Source organism: Oncorhynchus masou, chromosome 5, assembly GCF_036934945.1.
Source record: "Oncorhynchus masou masou isolate Uvic2021 chromosome 5, UVic_Omas_1.1, whole genome shotgun sequence".
Lineage (NCBI taxonomy): Eukaryota > Metazoa > Chordata > Actinopteri > Salmoniformes > Salmonidae > Oncorhynchus > Oncorhynchus masou.
In genome coordinates this window covers 34,789,106-34,814,951 of record NC_088216.1, presented here as the reverse complement: position 1 = coordinate 34,814,951, position 25,846 = coordinate 34,789,106, and the positions used below count along the sequence as shown (strand labels likewise).

The 25,846-nt window shown below is 39.5% G+C and overlaps 1 protein-coding gene across 1 annotated transcript in view; it reads right to left on the bottom strand.

Moving 5' to 3' along the window:
- LOC135539514 (CMP-N-acetylneuraminate-beta-galactosamide-alpha-2,3-sialyltransferase 2-like) overlaps nt 1–21,359 on the bottom strand; it is a 55,088-nt gene extending 33,729 nt beyond the window's left edge. Inside the window, exon 1 of the mRNA XM_064965428.1 lies at nt 21,255–21,359. The gene's annotated coding sequence lies outside the window, so the exon portion shown is untranslated. The remainder of the gene's footprint in view (nt 1–21,254) is intronic.
- Nucleotides 21,360–25,846: the final 4,487 nt, after the last annotated feature.

Here is a 25,846-nt window from a genome sequence, read left to right as displayed (position 1 = left end):
CATCTGCCCGGTACAGTTGAAACCTGGATTCATCCATGAAGAGTACACTTTTCCAGCATACCAGTGGCCATCGAAGGTGAGCATTTTACCCACTGAAGTTCGTTACGTTGCCAAACTGAAGTCAGGTCAAGACCCTGGTGAAGATGACAAACACGCAGATGAGCTTCCCTGAGACAGTTTCTGCAAAAAAGATTCAGTTGTGCAAACCCAAACTCATCAGCTGTCTGGGTGGCTGGTCTCAGACGATCCCGCAGGTGAAGAAGCCGGATATGAAGGTCCTGGGATGGCGTGGTTACACGTGGGCTGTGTTCGTGAGCCCAGTTGGACGTAATGCTAAATTCTCTAAAACGCATGGGAGGTAGTTTAAAAGCTCTAGTGGACATTCCTGGCGTCAGCATGCCAATTGCACACTCCCTCAAAACTTGAGACATGTGGTCTGTGACATAACTGCACATTTTAGAGTGGCCTTATTGTCAGGGGATACAAGGTGCACCTGTGTAATGGTAATGCTGTAATTTGTGCACAAAATTGAAGAGAAGTACTTTTTTTTGCATATGGGATATTTATTTTGGCTTATGAAACATGGGACTAACACTTTACATGTTGTGTTTATATTTTTGTTCGGTATTCTATTAAAACCTCTTATGGCTGCAATCCCCGTGCAGGGATCAACATCAGGGTAAATTTCAGAGGGACAACTAGAAATACAACGACATAACATTAAACATTCTTGAAAATGCAAGTGTCTTACATCCTTCAAACTACGTTTTCAGATTTAAAATAGCTATTACAGAGAACATAGATACCATGCTTTTGTTTGAGAAGAGCAATCAACAACAGAAACATTTTCCACCATGACAGTTTTTACACATTCACATCTGAAGGTAAAATTATGACATTCTGATATCTTGCTCTTGTTTCTCTTCCTGAGGGTCCCAGTGATCAAATGAAGTGCCGTTTGCTTTGATAAAATCAATTTTTATAGCCGAAATCGAAACATTTTGTAACCCGTTTGTGCCGTGAATTCCATTTCTGTCAATTTTTTACGGAGCATTCGACGTAATTACACACAGTAAACCATGGTTTATCTACCGTAATTTCCGGACTATAAGCCGCGACTTTTTTCCCACAGGTTGAACCTCGCGGTTTATACAATGACGCGGCTAATTTATGGATTTTTCCCGCTTTCACAAGATTCATGCCGCCAAAAAACTGAGCACCGTCACATAATGTGACGTAAATCGAGCACGCTCAAACTTCCCATCATTCTGATTACGGTAGTCATTTTGTCACCCTCATCATGGCAAAGACACGGAGAAATGCATATGATGCAGCTTTCAAGTTGAAGGCGATCGATCTGGCTGTTGGAAAAGGAAATAGAGCTGCTGACAGCGTGGAGCATTGTCAAAAAATCCACTATCATCAACAGGTTTCGAAAGGCTGGACTGCTGCGTGTTGAAGAGGGCAGCGATCCAACATCGGATGAAGCAATTCTGAGGCTATTCAACTCCGACACCGAAGGAGATGACTTCAGTGGTTTCAGTGCACAGGAGGAGGAGGAGGAAGATAGTGACCAATGACTTTCTTGGTAGGCTACTGTTGTAACAAAAATTAAAGCCGTGTTTCGTTAAAGCCTATTTATTTTTGTTACAAGCCCTGTTTCGTTAAAGCCTATTTATTTTTGTTACAAGCCGTGTTTCGTTTAAAGGCTGTGTAAAGTTAATTTGTTTCAATGTACCGGTAGGCACCTGCGGTTTATAGACATGTACGGCTTATTTATGTACAAAATACATATTTTTTTAATAATTCAGTGGGTGTGGTTTATATTCAGGTGCGCTAATAGTCCAGCAATTACGGTAGTCATGGTTGGTTTCAGTGCATTCCTCTGGATGTTTGCAACACAGCCAAACGTCAGTGTTGTTTTTGCGTGGAGTATTGACTGAAGTGAACTGATTTGAAGACAACGAGCAATGACTACCTTGCGCACCAATAATTTTAGCCAAGCTTCGTTGATTGACTGTATTTCTACCCCATGACCACTGATCTACTTGAAATCTAGCTGGGTAGATAGCTAATGAGCTGAGGTAAACGCCAGTATGTAATGGTTTTGGGTTGGACACGTAACGAACTCCATTCTCGCCTTGACTATCAGAGGAGTTGCTGTGACGCTTGTTATGCACAGCAGTATTTTGTAAAGTTGTATTTTCAACGATTTCATTGAAGATATCATGGCGAATAAATCAGGAAAAGTGAAGTCAAAGTCTAAGTATACAGATTTGCACCAGATTATAGAAGAGATTGATCTGGAAAGTGAGACAGATTTTTTGTTTGAGGAATCTTTGAGTGTTATGATTAAAAAATATATATATACTGTATTTTGCAATTTGCAATGAGATGTGTGGTTTGTGTGTGTGTGTTTGTTGGTTTGTTTGGGTGTGTGTGTGCATATATATGTATGTGTGTATGTGTATGTGTATATATATATATATATATATATATATATATATATATATATATATATATATATATATATTCATACACTGCTCAAAAAAATAAAGGGACCACATTTGGGCAACTTGTGTGGAACACCTGGGTGACTTCATGCTAAATGTCATGTAGCTCGCCCATTCCTGAAGTTATCAGTTTGAAACTTTGCACACCTACAGTTGCCCTCTTGTGTTATCCATCAAAATTATCGCCAGCATCCTATCTGACTGTTTGGCTATTCTAGTACATGTGAAAGATGATGCTACAACAATACAAAACAGAAAACGTATGCTCTTTCTTTCTCTTTTCTTCCACCAGATCTACTGTGTTATATTCTTATATTCAATTAACATTTCCACAAACTTCAGAATGTTTCCATTCAAATGATACCAAGAATATGCATATCCTTGGCTCTGGGGCTGAGCTACAGGCAGTTATATTAGGGTATGTCTTCAGGTGGAAATTGAGAACAAAGGGATGCAGCCATAACAGGTTTTAAGGAGATCCTCCCCTACTTTTGTCCACGTTGGCTTGTGAACCCACAACCGTCTGGGCGCCATAAAAATTCCTGCATTGCCATGTAATGCTTACAAGACCAATAAGAGTTTCTAAACAGCATATCTAAGGCTCTAGCCTGTCCAGGAAGTGAGGGTAAATGGTAGACATGTTCTCTGCTATCCACTTTGTTTTAATTATTATTTTGGGTATAGGAGAGGGTGTTCAGGGAGGATTTAGGTAAAATATATTTAGCTGAAGGGAGGTCCATCCATTTCATTTCAGAAAAGGTCCGATATTCTCCATGTAACCCTTATTATAAAAAACGTTCACTCCCTTATAATTTCCGTCCTTTGTTAGTCAACTTGTCTATAATTAGACACATGCAGCTTCTCTTCTTCTATTATACACTGAATGTACAAAACATTAAGGACACCTGCACCTTCCATGACACACAGACCAGGTGAATCCAGGTGAAAGCTATGATCCCATATTGATGTCACCTGTTAAATCCACTTCAATCCATGTAGATGAAGGGGAGGAGACAGGTTAAAGGAGGACCGATTTAAGTGCCTTTGAACAGGGTATGGTAGTAGGTGCAACGGTTTGTGACAAGAACTGCAACGCTGCTGGGTTTTTCACACTCAACAGTTTCCTGTGTGTATCAAGAATGGTCCACCACCCAAAGGACACCTATAGCAAACTTGACACAACTGTGGGAAGCATTGGAGTCAACATGAGCCAGAATCCTAGAAGACTAAAACCCTTGCTCACCTGAATGTCATAAATTGATAGAATGAATGCTTCAATCTAGTTAACATCTGTAAAGTTATGTCATCCATGCTTCTTTTATGGAGCAAAGACGTTTGGGACCGGGGAGAAAATGCAATTAAAAACTTTTTTTTTTATGAAAGATGTTCTGTGCATGACAATTTGATCGGTTGGAAGGAAATAGAATGCTGTGAAAATGACCCAACATCTGAAAAGATTTCAGTTTGGCTTGGATGCATATTTAGTCAGTGTCCAGAGTTCAGTTTCCATGATGTGCCATAGGCCTATTTGAAGTCCACATCTTTTGACTCTCGAATTTGTATAGCTCCTCACAATCCTGGTTTTTGGTTGATATCTGATTGAACTACTGACCAGTTATCTAAAAGATACTCAATTAATAGACACCAATCTATATAAACATGTACATAGTGTTTGTGGCCCCTACATGCATTGCATAGAAAACATTAGAACCATTACAATTAAATGAATGTTCTTTTTCAGCAGGGGCTGCATGATTCAGCTTAGCACAGTTGGCAAACAACAGCTGGCAGAGCACAACAAATTGCGTTAGGGTCTCGTAGCATATTGTACCCAGTCAACTCTCTGGTCTCCGGCCTATTCCGTTTGAGACTCAGGGGACTCTGATTTGGGGGGCTTCTTGCGGGCCAAGTCTGGCAGAATCATATTACTCCGGGATCCGGCTAATTGTACTCAGGCCGAGGTCACTTCAGGTAATGTCAGATTAACTTTTCAGGAGTAGGGCCATTTTATTCGGCAGGTGATGAAATACCAATTTAAAAAACTAAGAATTTGATATTTCACCTCCAAGTCAGATTTTGATAGGTAATTAAAAGCTATAATTTGTGACTGTCTCTGCAGTCATATAGCTATCAGAGATGGTCTCTAATTTAGAGAATCTCCGAATCTATGCTTTTACTACAGGCTATGGCAATGTTTTCTGTTGTTGCAGTCCACCACAATTGAAAAGTGCACATTCACTTCCATTACATTTGTTCTAGGCTACCAGCCTGTAAAATAATCATGCACAATAATACAGGATTCCCTTACAAAAATTCACTGCTGTTAAAATACAGTAAAACTGCAGTACAATTAAATAATGGTTGTTTAATTAATGATATCTGGTAAATTGCTGTGTGTGTTGGCTTCCAATGACCATCTTTCGTTGATGTTAATTTCTCAGTTTATTGTGTTGCACATTTTCTTCTGTTCCACTGAATGCAATTTTGATGTTCTATTAAGTCCAACTACATTTGTTTTCTGATTTTTTTAAATTATAAGTAGGCCTGTCTTTTATTTCAATATCATATTACAATCTACCAGAATTTACAGAATCCTATTTTTATTCCATTTATTTCCATCAATAATTTGTACAAAATTATTGCACCCGAATTTGACCCCGAGAATGACAATTATATTTTCCCTTAAAGATTGTAATGAATTAACAATGCCTGCAGTAATTATATTTTACATTCAGTAGCTAAATAAGGAGGTAGGCATATCAGTTCCAGCTAAAACTTGTATTGGAATCTGTTCCTCACACAACAATAGTTCTTTGCTCGCAAGCAGCCCGCTTTTATCAACATTCCATACAGCATGTCGGGACAAAGCACCGAGTAAGCTACACAACACTGCTGGGAAACAACACAGTTTCTTGAAATGTATGTTGTTGGGTTTTTATAGATTTGACTGCTAAATGGTAGTCTCTGTTCTCCAGCATTCTTGTTTTATTTTTTGTAAGTAAAGTGCCAGTTTGTTGGGGAGAAGAGCATCAAGGAAAGTTTTGCTAGCTGGCTAATTTTAGCTAGCTAACATTAGCTCTCTGGCAAATCCTCCACTTGTTAAGTTTTCATTTTTACCTGTTGTAACTTATTGACATTTTGATCTGTTTAGTTAATGACAGTAAATATGTGTGTTTCTCTCTTTCTGTGTGTGTGTGTGTGTGTGTGTGTGTGTGTGTGTGTGTGTGTGTGTGTGTGTGTGTGTGTGTGTGTGTGTGTGTGTGTGTGTGTGTGTGTGTGTGTGTGTGTGTGTGTGTGTGTGTGTGTGTGTGTGTGTGTGTGTGTGAGGGATGATCATAGCTTCTAGAAAAGATTGTGACCATGTCAACATTGTGTCATGCTAGCTACTGTATGTGTGTGAGAGAGATGGTTAATGATTACACATACACAACCGTTCAAAAGTTTGGGGTCACTTAGAAATGTCCCTTGTTTCCCATGAAAACATACATGAAGTTAGTTGCAAAATGAATAGGAAATAGAGTCAAGATGTTGACAAGGTTATAAATAATGATTTTTAATTAAATAATAATTGTGTCCTTCAAACTTTGCTTTTGTCAAAGAATCTTCCATTTGCAGCAATTACAGCCATGCAGACCTTTGGCATTCGAGTATCAATTTGTTGAGGTAATCTGAAGAGATTTCATCCCATGCTTCCTGAAGTTGGATTGGCTTGATAGGCACTTCTTACGTATCATACTGTCAAGCTGCTCCCACAACAGCTCAATAGGGTTGAGGTCCGGTGACTGTGCTGGCCACTCCATTATAGACAGAATACCAGCTGACTGCTTCTTTCCCTAAATTGTTTATGCATAGTTTGGAGCTGTGCTTTGGGTCATTGTGCTTTGGGTCACTCCAATTAAGCACCTTCCACAGGGTATGGCATGGCGTTACAAAATGGAGCGATAACCTTCCTTCTTCAAGATCCCTTTTACCCTGTACAAATCTCCCACTTTTACCACCACCAAAGCACCCCAGATCATCACACCATGCTTGACAGATGGCGTGAAGCACTCCTCCAGTATCTTTTTTCTTCTTCTGCATCTCACAAATGTGTCTTCTTTGTGATCTGAACACCTCAAACTTAGATTCATCTGTCCATAACACCTTTTTCCAATCTTCCTCTGTCCAGTGTCTGTTATTTTGCCCATCTTAATATTTTATTTTTATTGGCCAGTCTGATATATGGCTTTTTCTTTGCAACTCTGCTTAGAAGGCCAGGATCCCGGAGTCATTTCTTCACTGTTGATGTTGAGACTGGTGTTTTGCATGTACTGTTTAATGAAGCTGCCAGTTGAAGACTTGTGAGGCATCTGTTTCTCAAACTAGACACTAATGTACTTGTCCTCTTGCTCAGTTGTGCACCCGTGCCTCCCACTCCTCGTTCTATTCTAAGTAGTATACAGTATTGTACGAGATTTTCATTTTCTTGGCAATTTCTCACATGGAATAGCCTTCATTTCTCAGAACAAGAATAGACTGACGAGTTTCAGAAGGTCTTTGTTTGTCAATTTTGAGTCTGTAATCGAACCCACAAATGCTGATGCTCCAGATACTCAACTAGTCTAAAAGCCAGTTTTACTGCTTCTTTAATCAGGACAACAGTTTTCAGCTGTACTAACATAATCGCAAAAGGGTTTTCTAATGATCAATTCACCTTTTAAAAAGATGAACTTGGATTAGCGAACACAACGTACCATTGGAACACAGGAGTGATGGTTGCTGATAATGGCCCTCTGTACGCCTATGTAGATATTCCGTTTAAAAAATCTGCCGGTTCCAGGGACAATAGTCATTTACAACATGAACAATGTCTACACTATTTTTGATCAATTTGATGCTATTTTAATGTACCAAAAAAATTGCATTTATTTCACAAACAAGCACATTTCTTTTTTTACCCCTTTTTCTCCCCAATTTCATGGTATCCAATTGTTTTTAGTAGATACTATCTTGTCTCATCGCTACAACTCCCGTACGGGCTCGGGAGAGACGAAGGTTGAAAGTCATGTGTCCTCCAATACACAACCCAACCAAGCCGCACTGCTTCTTAACACAGCGCGTGTTTCCTCCAACACATTGGTGCTTACGGGTTAAGTGGGCATTGTGTCAAGAAGCAGGGTGGCTGGGTTGTGTTTCGGAGGACACACGCCTCTCCGTACGGGAGTTGCAGTGATAAGACAATACTGACCAATTGGATACCACGAAACTGGGGAGAAAACTGGTTGAAAAATACATAAAATAAAAATTTAAGAATATGTTGTAGATATAAACTTTATATTGGTGACTACGGAAACAAATATAAAGTTCATGAGTAATGTTTTCAATATCTACATTTTTCCTCTGCAATACATTTTACAGTAGGTAAGTAATAAGCTGTGGTCATTACCAGGTTATGATGAGGTCTTTAACTATGACCAGTAGGCTACATAATATAGCACATAAGATAGTGGTCAGAATTATGACCAGCTGGTCATATAGTGGTCTGAAAAATATGTCATATTCTGGCCAATAAAAAGACAAAAAACCTGTCCTTTTTCAACCAGTTTGCGACCAGAATAAGATGTCATACTGATGTCTTTTCAACCAGGTTTTGCCCACTGGGTTCTCGGTGTGGCCAGTCTACTTTTCTTGGGTAAAATGCTTGATTAACTTTAAGCAAAACATTAGGAAATTTTACATTCTTTCTACGATAAACATTAGAAATTTGATGGCCATGCCTCGTTTTTGCCACAAAGACCTTGCTTTTTCATTGTAAGTTCATTTACTTCTGTGGCTGCCAGCCAAATAGAATTGCATTTCTGTTGTCATCTGATGAAAAGGAAGCTAATTGTCTGCCAAATTTTATGCAGTAATGTATTTTCTGTGAAGGAAACCTATAGTTGCATGTCCCTGATCACTCTACTGAGGCAAAAAAACAACAACTTAGCTTTCAATATAAAATGTGACCCTTTCAATAAACATCTGGACTCTCCTGCTCCCACTTTCTCCTATCTACAAACACACGGCTGGCTCAACTGTTCTGGGCAACTATGGTAAGCTTCATAAAGTAAAATAATGTGACAGGTGAAAAGAAGAACGCAGTCTTGCTTTATCTCCTAATGTATTGCAAAGTTTACTGCAGGCAGCAACAAATATAGACATTTATTGAATAACGTAATAGTTTCAATGGTATTGAAAAACCATCCCGTGGCTATTTCCAAATACTCCGGTATACGGTACACCGCCCAAGCCTAATCAGTGATTTTTACCCAAGTGCCGCTAGGGCTGGGCGATATTGCCAAAATATTATATCACAGTATTTTTTAAATTGGACAGTAATGGTGGTATTTTACTGTATTTTAAATTTTTGAATAATACAAGTTCTACATTTGCTTTATGAGTAGTGAGTGATCCTAGGGTGGCAACACATACATTCTAAGTGATATCAATGAGTCTTTCTCCATTCTGATTGTATTATACTGTTCAATTCGATTTTAACCAAAACAAATTTCAGCACTTTTATCATTTCTGCATTTCCTGCACTCAATTGCAGTGGTGGAAAAAGTACCCAATTGTCATATTTGAGTAAAAGTAAAAATACGTTAATAGAAAATTACTCAAGTAAAAGTCGCCCAGTAAAATACTACTTGAGTAAAAGTCTAAAAGTATTTGGTTTTAAATATACTTAAGTATCAAAAGTAAAAGTATAAATAATTTCAAATTCCTTAGATTAAGCAAACCAGGGGGCACCATTTTCTTGTTTTTTTTTATTGACGGATAGCCAGGGGCACACTCCAACACTCAGACATAATTTACAAACAAAGCATTTGTGTTTAGTGAGTTCTCCAGATCAGAGATGACCAGGGATGTTCTCCTGACAAGTGTGTGAATTGGACCATTTTCCTGTCCTGCTAAGCATTCAAAATGTAACGAGTACTTTTAGGTGTAGTACTCTTGGGCTAGTAGTAGTAGTAACGAGTACTCTTGGGCTAGTAGTAGATTATTGTGGTGGACAATATGGAAAGGCTTGTGAACTATACTGCCATTGTATCGGAGTGGAGGAAGGACAGAATAAAACCTGTGATGTAATTTTTAGTATAAAACCTGATGTAAATTGTACTATGATCAGTACTCTCGAGAATAAACTCTATTGATTGATTTTGAGACTGGTCTCTGTCCATTTTAAGTATCTTACAAATTCTTAGAAATGGGCAGTGTTTTAATTGAATTGGTTGTTAAAAATATAGGAATAGAATTCCTTTAACAAAAGTACAGTATTTTGTTAAAGGAATGTAGTGAAGTAAAAGTTGTCAAAAATAAAAATAGTAATGTAAAGTACAGATACCAAAAAAAAATGTAAGTAAGTACTTGAAAGTATTTTTACACCATTGCTAAATTGAGATAAATTCCACACGGCCACGTAAGGCTGCACGATATGGGCAAATAATCTAGGACTTATTTTTAACCAAATGTTGCAATTGAAATTTGACTTGCAAATTAGAATTAAAGCAAAACTGTTGGACTCATGGAAATAGTATGACTATTCTAATTCTATAGTTAAGACTATAATAGTGGGCACTTTGAATACAGTGTTTGAGATGACAAGGAATTAAAATGCCAGGGAGGAGTTATTGTGACAGGGTAGGAAATAAAGTGCTGATAAGTGTTTCATAGGGGACCCTATAAACTTTGGCTACATTGCATGTTCTCTTAGCTACTTCATGTCGCTAACATATTCTTGCTTTGCATAGTCCTCTTTGATTTAGAAGATACTGTTGCACAAACAACATGCTGATTTAGGTCTCCACCATCCCTGGTATTATCAGGATATATTAGCTAGCTACGTTTGCTCTTACTCAGTACATTTATTTGCTATCTAGCTAGCTAGCTATTAGCATTAGTGGCTAACAATTAGCATTTCACAAGATTTAGGGCAACTTGCTAAGAAAATACAAACTAGCTGTTTGCTGATGTAAGAGTAACCGATGTGATATGGCTAGCTAGTTAGTAGTGGTGCGCGCTAATAGTGTTTCAATCGGGTGACGTCACTCGCTCTGAGACCTGAAGTAGTTGTTCCCCTTGCTCTGCAAGGGCTGTGGGGCGATGGGTAACGATGCTTCGTGGGTGTCAGTTGTGTATGTGTGCAGAGGGGTGCCTGGTTTGAGCCCAAGTAGGGGCAAGGAGAGGGACTGAAGCAATACTGTTACATAAGAAACAGACCAATATTGTCATTATAGAATGCTAGTGGATTTATATTAAAAAGCAAAGTGAAAACAGCATTGTCCTCATCAACATTGTTGCATGTGCTGCATTGACCTTTCAGACTGAACGCAAGTATCTGTGGTTGAGGAACATCAAATGCGCTCCTTATTGTGACAAGGGGTGTGGCTAGGTCTGTGTGGAAAGTACCACAGAGAGAAAGAGCGGAGAGAGATGACTCAAGTAGTGAAGTAAACTAGAACAATTGACATTACACCTGACGTATCACATTTAACAACCAAACATTCAAATACCCGTATAGAAGGTAAAGTAAAAACCCAAACCGGTCCCTGCATCAATACCGGTATATCATAAAATACGGTATACCGCCCAGCCCTATACAGTGCCGCTACTGGACAAAGCCTGGAGCCTATAGAAAAAGTTTCTGAGTCTCACATTACTGAAACCAGAAACCCACAACTGTGCTCTACCAACAATATTAAGTTGCATTGGTTCACCGGGGTCTTAGCCAAGCAAATTCATATTCAATTCAGGAGGGGGGAACCTTTGTCTGACTTTGCATTACAACTCACTTTTTAACAGCAAAATATAGATAAGTGAGCTTTGTGAGTTCTGTAAAAGGAGTCTCTTAATTTCACACAAGTTAAACTGGCAACTTAGGGGGGAGAAAAAGTAAGTAGGACCAACATTTTCACAGAATTAAAGTAAACAACTAAAAATGAGAGCTGAGGAAGGGGATAAACAAGAACAACAAATCCCCTCTTAGAAGATTTAGACTAGAAGCGGAGCTGAGTAAATAATACTCAAATGCCTGTTATTTCCTGTGGCATGCAGGATGGTGTATGTCGGAATTTAGGAGAGAGCTTCAAGAGGGTGATGGAGAGGTTTGTTATCTTTTGGGCGGGTAGGACAGTAGCAACATAGGTCTTGGTTTCCAGCAGTTGCGTCTGTATAGACCACACACAAAAGACAGAGTGGGCCTTCACCTTCCAAATACAGGAAAGCCCACTCCACACTCAAATTGGAAATATGCTTGCAACCAACCATCACCAGCCCAACACTGCATGACTACAGGAATGTTTACCTTTATTTAACTAGGCAAGTCAGTTAAAGAACAAATTCTTATTTTGTAACATGTAACAGCTGTTACTTTGTGATGTGCTTATTAGTCCATAGTAAAAGGACGCTCTGGTTGTAAATGTATAACAATAGGCACAATACCATTCACCAACCACATCCTCTCATTGTTGTTATGACAAGTCACTATATGTTACATGAGCACAGAACATACAGATTCTCTACAATGGGCTATAGTGGGTGTGGAGAGATTAAATACTATGGCTTTACTTGCTAAAACCAGCTACCTTGCATTCATTGCTAATGAGGAGTGAATGGATTTGAGAACCATAACTTGTGTAGATTCAAACAACAGCTGGCAGAGCACAACAAATTGCGTTAGGGTCTCGTAGCATATTGTACCCAGTCAACTCTCTGGTCTCCGGCCTATTCCGTTTGAGACTCAGGGGACTCTGATTTGGGGGGCTTCTTGCGGGCCAAGTCTGGCAGAATCATATTACTCCGGGATCCGGCTAATTGTACTCAGGCCGAGGTCACTTCAGGTAATGTCAGATTAACTTTTCAGGAGTAGGGCCATTTTATTCGGCAGGTGATGAAATACCAATTTAAAAAACTAAGAATTTGATATTTCACCTCCAAGTCAGATTTTGATAGGTAATTAAAAGCTATAATTTGTGACTGTCTCTGCAGTCATATAGCTATCAGAGATGGTCTCTAATTTAGAGAATCTCCGAATCTATGCTTTTACTACAGGCTATGGCAATGTTTTCTGTTGTTGCAGTCCACCACAATTGAAAAGTGCACATTCACTTCCATTACATTTGTTCTAGGCTACCAGCCTGTAAAATAATCATGCACAATAATACAGGATTCCCTTACAAAAATTCACTGCTGTTAAAATACAGTAAAACTGCAGTACAATTAAATAATGGTTGTTTAATTAATGATATCTGGTAAATTGCTGTGTGTGTTGGCTTCCAATGACCATCTTTCGTTGATGTTAATTTCTCAGTTTATTGTGTTGCACATTTTCTTCTGTTCCACTGAATGCAATTTTGATGTTCTATTAAGTCCAACTACATTTGTTTTCTGATTTTTTTAAATTATAAGTAGGCCTGTCTTTTATTTCAATATCATATTACAATCTACCAGAATTTACAGAATCCTATTTTTATTCCATTTATTTCCATCAATAATTTGTACAAAATTATTGCACCCGATTTGACCCCGAGAATGACAATTATATTTTCCCTTAAAGATTGTAATGAATTAACAATGCCTGCAGTAATTATATTTTACATTCAGTAGCTAAATAAGGAGGTAGGCATATCAGTTCCAGCTAAAACTTGTATTGGAATCTGTTCCTCACACAACAATAGTTCTTTGCTCGCAAGCAGCCCGCTTTTATCAACATTCCATACAGCATGTCGGGACAAAGCACCGAGTAAGCTACACAACACTGCTGGGAAACAACACAGTTTCTTGAAATGTATGTTGTTGGGTTTTTATAGATTTGACTGCTAAATGGTAGTCTCTGTTCTCCAGCATTCTTGTTTTATTTTTTGTAAGTAAAGTGCCAGTTTGTTGGGGAGAAGAGCATCAAGGAAAGTTTTGCTAGCTGGCTAATTTTAGCTAGCTAACATTAGCTCTCTGGCAAATCCTCCATGGACTTGTTAAGTTTTCATTTTTACCTGTTGTAACTTATTGACATTTTGATCTGTTTAGTTAATGACAGTAAATATGTGTGTTTCTCTCTTTCTGTGTGTGTGTGTGTGTGTGTGTGTGTGTGTGTGTGTGTGTGTGTGTGTGGGTGTGTGTGTGTGGGTGTGTGTGTGTGTGTGTGTGTGTGTGTGTGTGTGTGTGTGTGTGTGTGTGTGTGTGTGTGTGTGTGTGTGTGTGTGTGAGGGATGATCATAGCTTCTAGAAAAGATTGTGACCATGTCAACATTGTGTCATGCTAGCTACTGTATGTGTGTGAGAGAGATGGTTAATGATTACACATACACAACCGTTCAAAAGTTTGGGGTCACTTAGAAATGTCCCTTGTTTCCCATGAAAACATACATGAAGTTAGTTGCAAAATGAATAGGAAATAGAGTCAAGATGTTGACAAGGTTATAAATAATGATTTTTAATTAAATAATAATTGTGTCCTTCAAACTTTGCTTTTGTCAAAGAATCTTCCATTTGCAGCAATTACAGCCATGCAGACCTTTGGCATTCGAGTATCAATTTGTTGAGGTAATCTGAAGAGATTTCATCCCATGCTTCCTGAAGTTGGATTGGCTTGATAGGCACTTCTTACGTATCATACTGTCAAGCTGCTCCCACAACAGCTCAATAGGGTTGAGGTCCGGTGACTGTGCTGGCCACTCCATTATAGACAGAATACCAGCTGACTGCTTCTTTCCCTAAATTGTTTATGCATAGTTTGGAGCTGTGCTTTGGGTCATTGTGCTTTGGGTCACTCCAATTAAGCACCTTCCACAGGGTATGGCATGGCGTTACAAAATGGAGCGATAACCTTCCTTCTTCAAGATCCCTTTTACCCTGTACAAATCTCCCACTTTTACCACCACCAAAGCACCCCCAGATCATCACACCATGCTTGACAGATGGCGTGAAGCACTCCTCCAGTATCTTTTTTCTTCTTCTGCATCTCACAAATGTGTCTTCTTTGTGATCTGAACACCTCAAACTTAGATTCATCTGTCCATAACACCTTTTTCCAATCTTCCTCTGTCCAGTGTCTGTTATTTTGCCCATCTTAATATTTTATTTTTATTGGCCAGTCTGATATATGGCTTTTTCTTTGCAACTCTGCTTAGAAGGCCAGGATCCCGGAGTCATTTCTTCACTGTTGATGTTGAGACTGGTGTTTTGCATGTACTGTTTAATGAAGCTGCCAGTTGAAGACTTGTGAGGCATCTGTTTCTCAAACTAGACACTAATGTACTTGTCCTCTTGCTCAGTTGTGCACCCGTGCCTCCCACTCCTCGTTCTATTCTAAGTAGTATACAGTATTGTACGAGATTTTCATTTTCTTGGCAATTTCTCACATGGAATAGCCTTCATTTCTCAGAACAAGAATAGACTGACGAGTTTCAGAAGGTCTTTGTTTGTCAATTTTGAGTCTGTAATCGAACCCACAAATGCTGATGCTCCAGATACTCAACTAGTCTAAAAGCCAGTTTTACTGCTTCTTTAATCAGGACAACAGTTTTCAGCTGTACTAACATAATCGCAAAAGGGTTTTCTAATGATCAATTCACCTTTTAAAAAGATGAACTTGGATTAGCGAACACAACGTACCATTGGAACACAGGAGTGATGGTTGCTGATAATGGCCCTCTGTACGCCTATGTAGATATTCCGTTTAAAAAATCTGCCGGTTCCAGGGACAATAGTCATTTACAACATGAACAATGTCTACACTATTTTTGATCAATTTGATGCTATTTTAATGTACCAAAAAAATTGCATTTATTTCACAAACAAGCACATTTCTTTTTTTACCCCTTTTTCTCCCCAATTTCATGGTATCCAATTGTTTTTAGTAGATACTATCTTGTCTCATCGCTACAACTCCCGTACGGGCTCGGGAGAGACGAAGGTTGAAAGTCATGTGTCCTCCAATACACAACCCAACCAAGCCGCACTGCTTCTTAACACAGCGCGTGTTTCCTCCAACACATTGGTGCTTACGGGTTAAGTGGGCATTGTGTCAAGAAGCAGGGTGGCTGGGTTGTGTTTCGGAGGACACACGCCTCTCCGTACGGGAGTTGCAGTGATAAGACAATACTGACCAATTGGATACCACGAAACTGGGAGAAAACTGGTTGAAAAATACATAAAATAAAAATTTAAGAATATGTTGTAGATATAAACTTTATATTGGTGACTACGGAAACAAATATAAAGTTCATGAGTAATGTTTTCAATATCTACATTTTTCCTCTGCAATACATTTTACAGTAGGTAAGTAATAAGCTGTGGTCATTACCAGGTTATGATGAGGTCTTTAACTATGACCAGTAGGCTACATAATATAGCACATAAGATAGTGGTCAGAATTATGACCAGCTGGTCATATAGTGGTCTGAAAAATATGTCATATTCTGGCCAATAAAAAGACAAAAAACCTGTCCTTTTTCAACCAGTTTGCGACCAGAATAAGATGTCATACTGATGTCTTTTCAACCAGGTTTTGCCCACTGGGTTCTCGGTGTGGCCAGTCTACTTTTCTTGGGTAAAATGCTTGATTAACTTTAAGCAAAACATTAGGAAATTTTACATTCTTTCTACGATAAACATTAGAAATTTGATGGCCATGCCTCGTTTTTGCCACAAAGACCTTGCTTTTTCATTGTAAGTTAATTTACTTCTGTGGCTGCCAGCCAAATAGAATTGCATTTCTGTTGTCATCTGATGAAAAGGAAGCTAATTGTCTGCCAAATTTTATGCAGTAATGTATTTTCTGTGAAGGAAACCTATAGTTGCATGTCCCTGATCACTCTACTGAGGCAAAAAAACAACAACTTAGCTTTCAATATAAAATGTGACCCTTTCAATAAACATCTGGACTCTCCTGCTCCCACTTTCTCCTATCTACAAACACACGGCTGGCTCAACTGTTCTGGGCAACTATGGTAAGCTTCATAAAGTAAAATAATGTGACAGGTGAAAAGAAGAACGCAGTCTTGCTTTATCTCCTAATGTATTGCAAAGTTTACTGCAGGCAGCAACAAATATAGACATTTATTGAATAACGTAATAGTTTCAATGGTATTGAAAAACCATCCCGTGGCTATTTCCAAATACTCCGGTATACGGTACACCGCCCAAGCCTAATCAGTGATTTTTACCCAAGTGCCGCTAGGGCTGGGCGATATTGCCAAAATATTATATCACAGTATTTTTTTTAAATTGGACAGTAATGGTGGTATTTTACTGTATTTTAAATTTTTGAATAATACAAGTTCTACATTTGCTTTATGAGTAGTGAGTGATCCTAGGGTGGCAACACATACATTCTAAGTGATATCAATGAGTCTTTCTCCATTCTGATTGTATTATACTGTTCAATTCGATTTTAACCAAAACAAATTTCAGCACTTTTATCATTTCTGCATTTCCTGCACTCAATTGCAGTGGTGGAAAAAGTACCCAATTGTCATATTTGAGTAAAAGTAAAAATACGTTAATAGAAAATTACTCAAGTAAAAGTCGCCCAGTAAAATACTACTTGAGTAAAAGTCTAAAAGTATTTGGTTTTAAATATACTTAAGTATCAAAAGTAAAAGTATAAATAATTTCAAATTCCTTAGATTAAGCAAACCAGGGGCACCATTTTCTTGTTTTTTTTTATTGACGGATAGCCAGGGGCACACTCCAACACTCAGACATAATTTACAAACAAAGCATTTGTGTTTAGTGAGTTCTCCAGATCAGAGATGACCAGGGATGTTCTCCTGACAAGTGTGTGAATTGGACCATTTTCCTGTCCTGCTAAGCATTCAAAATGTAACGAGTACTTTTAGGTGTAGTACTCTTGGGCTAGTAGTAGTAGTAACGAGTACTCTTGGGCTAGTAGTAGATTATTGTGGTGGACAATATGGAAAGGCTTGTGAACTATACTGCCATTGTATCGGAGTGGAGGAAGGACAGAATAAAACCTGTGATGTAATTTTTAGTATAAAACCTGATGTAAATTGTACTATGATCAGTACTCTCGAGAATAAACTCTATTGATTGATTTTGAGACTGGTCTCTGTCCATTTTAAGTATCTTACAAATTCTTAGAAATGGGCAGTGTTTTAATTGAATTGGTTGTTAAAAATATAGGAATAGAATTCCTTTAACAAAAGTACAGTATTTTGTTAAAGGAATGTAGTGAAGTAAAAGTTGTCAAAAATAAAAATAGTAATGTAAAGTACAGATACCAAAAAAAAATGTAAGTAAGTACTTGAAAGTATTTTTACACCATTGCTAAATTGAGATAAATTCCACACGGCCACGTAAGGCTGCACGATATGGGCAAATAATCTAGGACTTATTTTTAACCAAATGTTGCAATTGAAATTTGACTTGCAAATTAGAATTAAAGCAAAACTGTTGGACTCATGGAAATAGTATGACTATTCTAATTCTATAGTTAAGACTATAATAGTGGGCACTTTGAATACAGTGTTTGAGATGACAAGGAATTAAAATGCCAGGGAGGAGTTATTGTGACAGGGTAGGAAATAAAGTGCTGATAAGTGTTTCATAGGGGACCCTATAAACTTTGGCTACATTGCATGTTCTCTTAGCTACTTCATGTCGCTAACATATTCTTGCTTTGCATAGTCCTCTTTGATTTAGAAGATACTGTTGCACAAACAACATGCTGATTTAGGTCTCCACCATCCCTGGTATTATCAGGATATATTAGCTAGCTACGTTTGCTCTTACTCAGTACATTTATTTGCTATCTAGCTAGCTAGCTATTAGCATTAGTGGCTAACAATTAGCATTTCACAAGATTTAGGGCAACTTGCTAAGAAAATACAAACTAGCTGTTTGCTGATGTAAGAGTAACCGATGTGATATGGCTAGCTAGTTAGTAGTGGTGCGCGCTAATAGTGTTTCAATCGGGTGACGTCACTCGCTCTGAGACCTGAAGTAGTTGTTCCCCTTGGAGAGGGCCTTGGCTTTTGTGGAGCGATGGGTAACGATGCTTCAAGGGTGGCTGTTCTCAATGTGTGCAGAGGATCCCTGGTTCGAGCCCAGGTAGGGGCGAGGAGAGGGACAGAAGCTATACTGTTACATTGATGCTGTTGACCCGGATTACTGGTTGTCGCGGAAAAGGAAGAGGTTGAAAGGGGGGTGAGTGTAACCGATGTGAAATGGCTAGCTAGTTAGCGGTGGTGCGCGCTAATAGCGTTTCAATCGGGTGACGTCACTCGCTCTGAGACCTGAAGTAGTTGTTCCCCTTGCTCTGCAAGGGCTGTGGGGCGATGGGTAACGATGCTTCGTGGGTGTCAGTTGTGTATGTGTGCAGAGGGGTGCCTGGTTTGAGCCCAAGTAGGGGCAAGGAGAGGGACTGAAGCAATACTGTTACATAAGAAACAGACCAATATTGTCATTATAGAATGCTAGTGGATTTATATTAAAAAGCAAAGTGAAAACAGCATTGTCCTCATCAACATTGTTGCATGTGCTGCATTGACCTTTCAGACTGAACGCAAGTATCTGTGGTTGAGGAACATCAAATGCGCTCCTTATTGTGACAAGGGGTGTGGCTAGGTCTGTGTGGAAAGTACCACAGAGAGAAAGAGCGGAGAGAGATGACTCAAGTAGTGAAGTAAACTAGAACAATTGACATTACACCTGACGTATCACATTTAACAACCAAACATTCAAATACCCGTATAGAAGGTAAAGTAAAAACCCAAACCGGTCCCTGCATCAATACCGGTATATCATAAAATACGGTATACCGCCCAGCCCTATACAGTGCCGCTACTGGACAAAGCCTGGAGCCTATAGAAAAAGTTTCTGAGTCTCACATTACTGAAACCAGAAACCCACAACTGTGCTCTACCAACAATATTAAGTTGCATTGGTTCACCGGGGTCTTAGCCAAGCAAATTCATATTCAATTCAGGAGGGGGGAACCTTTGTCTGACTTTGCATTACAACTCACTTTTTAACAGCAAAATATAGATAAGTGAGCTTTGTGAGTTCTGTAAAAGGAGTCTCTTAATTTCACACAAGTTAAACTGGCAACTTAGGGGGAGAAAAGTAAGTAGGACCAACATTTTCACAGAATTAAAGTAAACAACTAAAAATGAGAGCTGAGGAAGGGGATAAACAAGAACAACAAATCCCCTCTTAGAAGATTTAGACTAGAAGCGGAGCTGAGTAAATAATACTCAAATGCCTGTTATTTCCTGTGGCATGCAGGATGGTGTATGTCGGAATTTAGGAGAGAGCTTCAAGAGGGTGATGGAGAGGTTTGTTATCTTTTGGGCGGGTAGGACAGTAGCAACATAGGTCTTGGTTTCCAGCAGTTGCGTCTGTATAGACCACACACAAAAGACAGAGTGGGCCTTCACCTTCCAAATACAGGAAAGCCCACTCCACACTCAAATTGGAAATATGCTTGCAACCAACCATCACCAGCCCAACACTGCATGACTACAGGAATGTTTACCTTTATTTAACTAGGCAAGTCAGTTAAAGAACAAATTCTTATTTTGTAACATGTAACAGCTGTTACTTTGTGATGTGCTTATTAGTCCATAGTAAAAGGACGCTCTGGTTGTAAATGTATAACAATAGGCACAATACCATTCACCAGCCACATCCTCTCATTGTTGTTATGACAAGTCACTATATGTTACATGAGCACAGAACATACAGATTCTCTACAATGGGCTATAGTGGGTGTGGAGAGATTAAATACTATGGCTTTACTTGCTAAAACCAGCTACCTTGCATTCATTGCTAATGAGGAGTGAATGGATTTGAGAACCATAACTTGTGTAGATTCAAGCCAGGGGTCTGTTCCTTTTTTATAGTGCAGCGCTTTCCTTTTGTGTAGGAAGAAGTGCTAGAAGGGCACTTCCTTTAACTCTTCTTGCAGCTGTTGTGCACTTCTCTTAAAATTCAGCCTGGATGATGGAAACAATTCACCAACATACAGTATCACTAGAGCTTACATTAATATAAATTCTGCAGTGACTCCAGTGCTGAGTATGGGGGGGGGGGGGGGCTGTGTGTGCATAAACGCATTACTGACAAAAAAACAGGATGGCGACGCCTCATACTACGTTAGTAGCTCGTAATAAAAACGGCTCTATTTAACACAGATTATTCCATTGTAGTAGTTTGTTCATGGGTCATGTGCTAATCTCATTTCACTTCAAAATAGATACCTCGGTGGTGCTGTTCGTTTTTTGCGTACAACTAAAAAACGGAGGGGATTACACAAAATATTGTTTTTTCCAATACAGCACAATGTCGTATAGCTTTGCAACAATTTTCCCAACGTTCGCTAACGGGGCCATCCAATCTTTCTTTTCAAGATCCTCGAAGAAAACTTTTATGAACACGTCATTCACATAGCGGGTTTCTCGTAACTTCTATGCAGTTGACTATCTCCCATAGGCGTTCATAGGGCGGATACATTTTGAAAAGTCGAATGAAACTAATATGAAACTAATATACCTATAGTTTACTTACTATAATCATTTGTTTTCTTCCGAAATCGTATATAGTAAGTAAACTACGTGACTTCTCAAAGTTGATACATTGTAACTTTGTATGAAAACGTTCTACCCTTTGTATGATGGCTACACAACACATTCGATACCACGTCTTCCCCGTTTTTGAGTCATTTCTATAAAGGCAAATAGTCACACGAAAAGGAGACATACTTACATAGTGCGGGACGACAGCTCAGCAGCCTAACTGTTTTTGGTAAAGCATGACCAGAAGGTACATGAGGTCGGGGTGCTTATTTGCCCTGCCTCCAATTTCGTGTGCGAGCGCTCACGCGTGCGTGGATGTTTCAGAAATAGCCATTGAGAAACGCAAAATGTTTATCATGGTTTTACGACTGACTAATTTTCCCTTGGTAGCCTAACGTCTGAGTTAGGTTATTTAAGTAACTTTTCCATGAGTCTCACAAAAAAATACAGTTTATAACTGTGGCAATGAACACAACAAAATCCACATTTTGAACACAGGGTATCTTTTGTCTGGCAGCAGCAAACATTTACTACAGGCTATGGTGTATCCATTACCATATCCTCACTAGCATCACTTGTTTTCTCAATTCCTTTAATCACTTTTGCATAGGAGATTCGATTGATGGGCAAAAGGCAGAGCGGGCAATCTCCTTCACCCTTACAGGGCACTCCAGGAACTCAGGATCATGATCCCCACCACAATTGCAACACCGTCATCCTTCTACACACCATTCTTCAGTATACACTGTTCGCCTGCACACACTTGAAACATGGCCAAATCTTTTACAATTCTTACACTGCATTGGTTTGGGGACTAAATCTCTTACAGCGTATCTTACTGAACCAAGCTTCACATGTGTAGGTATTTGCTCTTTATCAAAGAACAATATTCACCCAGCAGGTCAGACGCCGGGCACTAACCCCACCAGGAATTCTATTCAGGTATTCAACCTGAGTATCTGTCGTCACCACTGAGATGACTCCTTTAACGGGTGCTCCACTCCGAAGTTCAAAACACAACACTTCTGTTGTTTTTTGAGGCCCACTGCAATCTTCCTCTACTCTTAAGAAATACAATTAATCAAAATAAAGTCACTGGGACAGACTCCACTTTTCCAAGCGCATACTTCACCATTTTCAATACCTCAAACGTGTTTCACACAAATGCATCCTTACTCAATGAACCCATCCCATCAAGAAGCGATTCATTATCACTCACACACATATCCTCCACTCCAACAGTTCCAGTACTACTGTTGTTCATTGAGGACATTCGTCTTCGCCAAATTTGCTCGACGTGGTGCTTGATTCAAACTCCGCATTCACTTCTGCCATCTTCCCACCAAGCTTCCTGAAATAGAGCTTTCATACACAGCCCTTGATAGCTAGCCTGTCTCTTATTCCACTCCTTCCATCCTCCATGCTCCTCTCTCACTTGGCAGATCGCATCCAACTTTTAGGTGCATACACCGCCACCTACTGAACTATGACTGTGTGAGGTCATACACCGCCACCTACTGAACTATGACTGTGTGAGGTCATTCATGGCCTACCTACATTAAATTCTTGATACAGTAATACAATATTGGGAAAAAAGGAAAATTGCCCTTCTAACTATTAACCCTCTCTAAAAAAACATCACCGCATTCCACTATTTAACCCTATCTAATCCTACTCCAGACCAATGGTCTGAGAGGACTGAACACTACCACTCAACCCCCCCCCCCCCTGCTACTGTTCTGCAGTAAATCCTCACAATCCCAAGTACTTCTCTATGAATGCTAAAAAGCCTACATTAATGAAGGACATGATCTTCCCATCACTCTCTCTTGGTCGCTGCCTATCCACAGGAATACTCTCAGTATCCCTCACCCTGACCCCATCTTCCTCTACCTCTCTCTTCAATGCTTTGTCATATAACACTTTCTGTACTACTCTTGCAACCTCAACCTGACTTTCTCTCACCGGACACCACGGAGCTCCAGCCACATGGGCACTCCCACATCTATCACAAACAACTTTCTCCAACGATACTGCACATTCCTTCGTCTCATGCCTCCTTGCACACTTCTCACATCTAGGAATCTCCCTCCTACACACTGCTGTAACATGCCCATAAACTTGACAGCTAAAACACTGTAGTATTTTCGGAACAAAAGCTCTCAAGGAATAATTTACACTTCCTTACTTGACCTTGTCCGGCAAACTAACTCAGCAGGACAGACATTGTCTTCTCCGTTTCCCCACCCTCTCCAACGGATCTGTGTCGCACCAAACGGCAGGCATCACAGACACCGGGACTCTTCCATTTATACTGATCCTCCTCAACACTTAATGCCACCCTCGTTGTTACTCCTTTCAATGGTGCCCTGCTCCGGAGAGCCAAAGCAAGTCACATTTCTTGTCCCTAATCATGTGGTCCAGAGTGCCCTCTCCCTCTGGACTGAAGAAACACAATAAATCATCAATAATCAACTCTGAGTTACTCTCACCAACTCAACAGTCCCCAACCTCTTCTCCACCCAACCTGACACCACATATGGATCAGCCAAAATGCAAGGATCCATTCTCTCCACAAACCTCACTCCCACTGTGCCATAATTATGTCAACAAATCATGGCCACTTTTGCTAAGCTCTATGTGCAAATCGCCCCTCTGCCCCCTTCGCTTCACTTCATTGAATGGGGCTTCATCGCCCCCAACGTGTTCAAAGGATCACGGGCCCTACACGGATTGACGATGCCTCCACAGCCAAAGATCCTGTCGAAGGACCCTAGAGCTAGTGTGTGGTAGGTATAGGTGCTTGGAGTTCGTCGGTCCCCAAGTCTGCACCAATAACGCTAGCTTGGTGTGCAGTGACCGGTGGTGGTGAGTATAATCAGAGATACTGGAATATATTCACCTCTCTGGTATAATTTAGCTAGCAATGTTAGATAACATTATTATTGGTTATGTAGGTAGCCATCTTTTGATAAAGCTAGGCAGGCTAGCTAACATTAGCTAGCGAGGCAGGCTAGCTATCGTTTTAGCTAACATTAGCGTAGCTAGCTACCTCGTTATAACTTAGTTAGGTCATAGCTCATACTTTTATTGTGTATTGTCTAGATACTGCTGGTTATGTAAAATTATCATTTGATAATGCTAGCAAGACAGGCTTGCTAGCTAACGTTTGCCTACAAGTCAGATTTGGAAGTTAGTTCATAGCTCATACAAGTGTATTCTGTATTGTCTAGAGCAAAAATAAATAATTGATGCAGCTACGGTGGCAGCTAACTCATGTCTGAGTCTGACTAATACAGTGAACTAGGAGCAACAAACCCTAATGGTGTTACCAGTCTAAATATAACCCAATGTGGAGCTACAGTCAATCTACATGTGTAAAGCATATAATTAGGGGTTCCACTAGTTACCACAGCCACAAAGTCAAAATTGTACAAATGTTGTAAAAAATAAATGTAAACAAAAATGTGCTTTTTGGTATTCATTTAAGGTTAGGCTTAAGGTTAGAAGTGTGGTTTAGGTTAGGTTTAAAATCATATTTTAAGAGGAGAAATTATAGAAATACGTTTTTTTATAACTTTGTGGCTGTGGTAATTAATAACGACCTAGAATTAGCTTGACCCAAGTTACTGCCCTAATGACACAGATGGCTTCATCAACAATAGTAATATGTGTTATGTGAAAAGTTGTATAAAAAAATACCCGGTTTGATAAACTAGTAGGTTAATTACCCAGCCAAGCAGATACACCAAGCAGATGGTTGTAAAGTGCATTATCAAAACTCTTTGTCCTTTCTTTATAACAAGATGCAATTTACCACGTGGTTGTCTATTGTATCACCCTGTCACAGGCCCTCAAAGTCAACACCACCTCATAAGATGAGGAAGTACATTGCTTATGAGGATTGCCTTCTGCAGTTGTTTGAGAGATGTCCAGTTTGCAGCTGAACATGCAAGATAGAGAAGACCAACAATGGGACCCTCTGCATTTTAGTTGTTCAGTTTGTGTCATTCTTTCGTTTTTTTTATCATATGTTTGTTGTGTAGTAAATACGTCAGCTTTTATTTTCATTGTTTTTTATAGTTCTTTAAATTTATTGTAAAGCGCATTGCATTCCAAGTCTGAAATGTGCTGTATAAATAAAGTTTGATTTGATTTGATCACGCAGACATGCCCTCGCTGTGAGCATTCCTATAAATGGAACAGGGTGGCATCTGACCTGGTCAAAGGTCAAAACAGTTTTGAGTTTTGTCCCAACTCACCTTCATAACCTAGCCTGGTGGAACCAGCCTGATCACTACGTTTGCCATTCTATTTCACTTCACATATCATGATATCTGAAGTGAAATAGAAAGGTGAATGCAGCAATCAGGTTGGTTCCACCGTGCTAATCATAACTACGTTGCCATGCCCATCAATGGGGAGCTGGCAAACACCTCACCTTCTGCCTCACCTCTTGCCTACTCACCAATGGTAGTCACTGGGGAGACCAGAATTAGGTAGGTTCAGTCTGACCTGTTCAAACTTCAACATAGTATATGTTTGTTTGTCAGGTATCAGCTATCTTAACTGCCATTGGTAATAGAACAGTGACTGTGTGTGGAGACATCGGTTGGAGACTTGCAAGACAATGTGATGAAATCCTGACCGACATACAGGCTTAATACTGACCTCTAACATGTTTGCCAAGGTGGCCCTATTACCACCCCAAAAATGCCCATAGGCACAGTATTTGTATCATCTGGGAATGACAATGAAAGTGAAAGGTTCAAATGTTTAAAC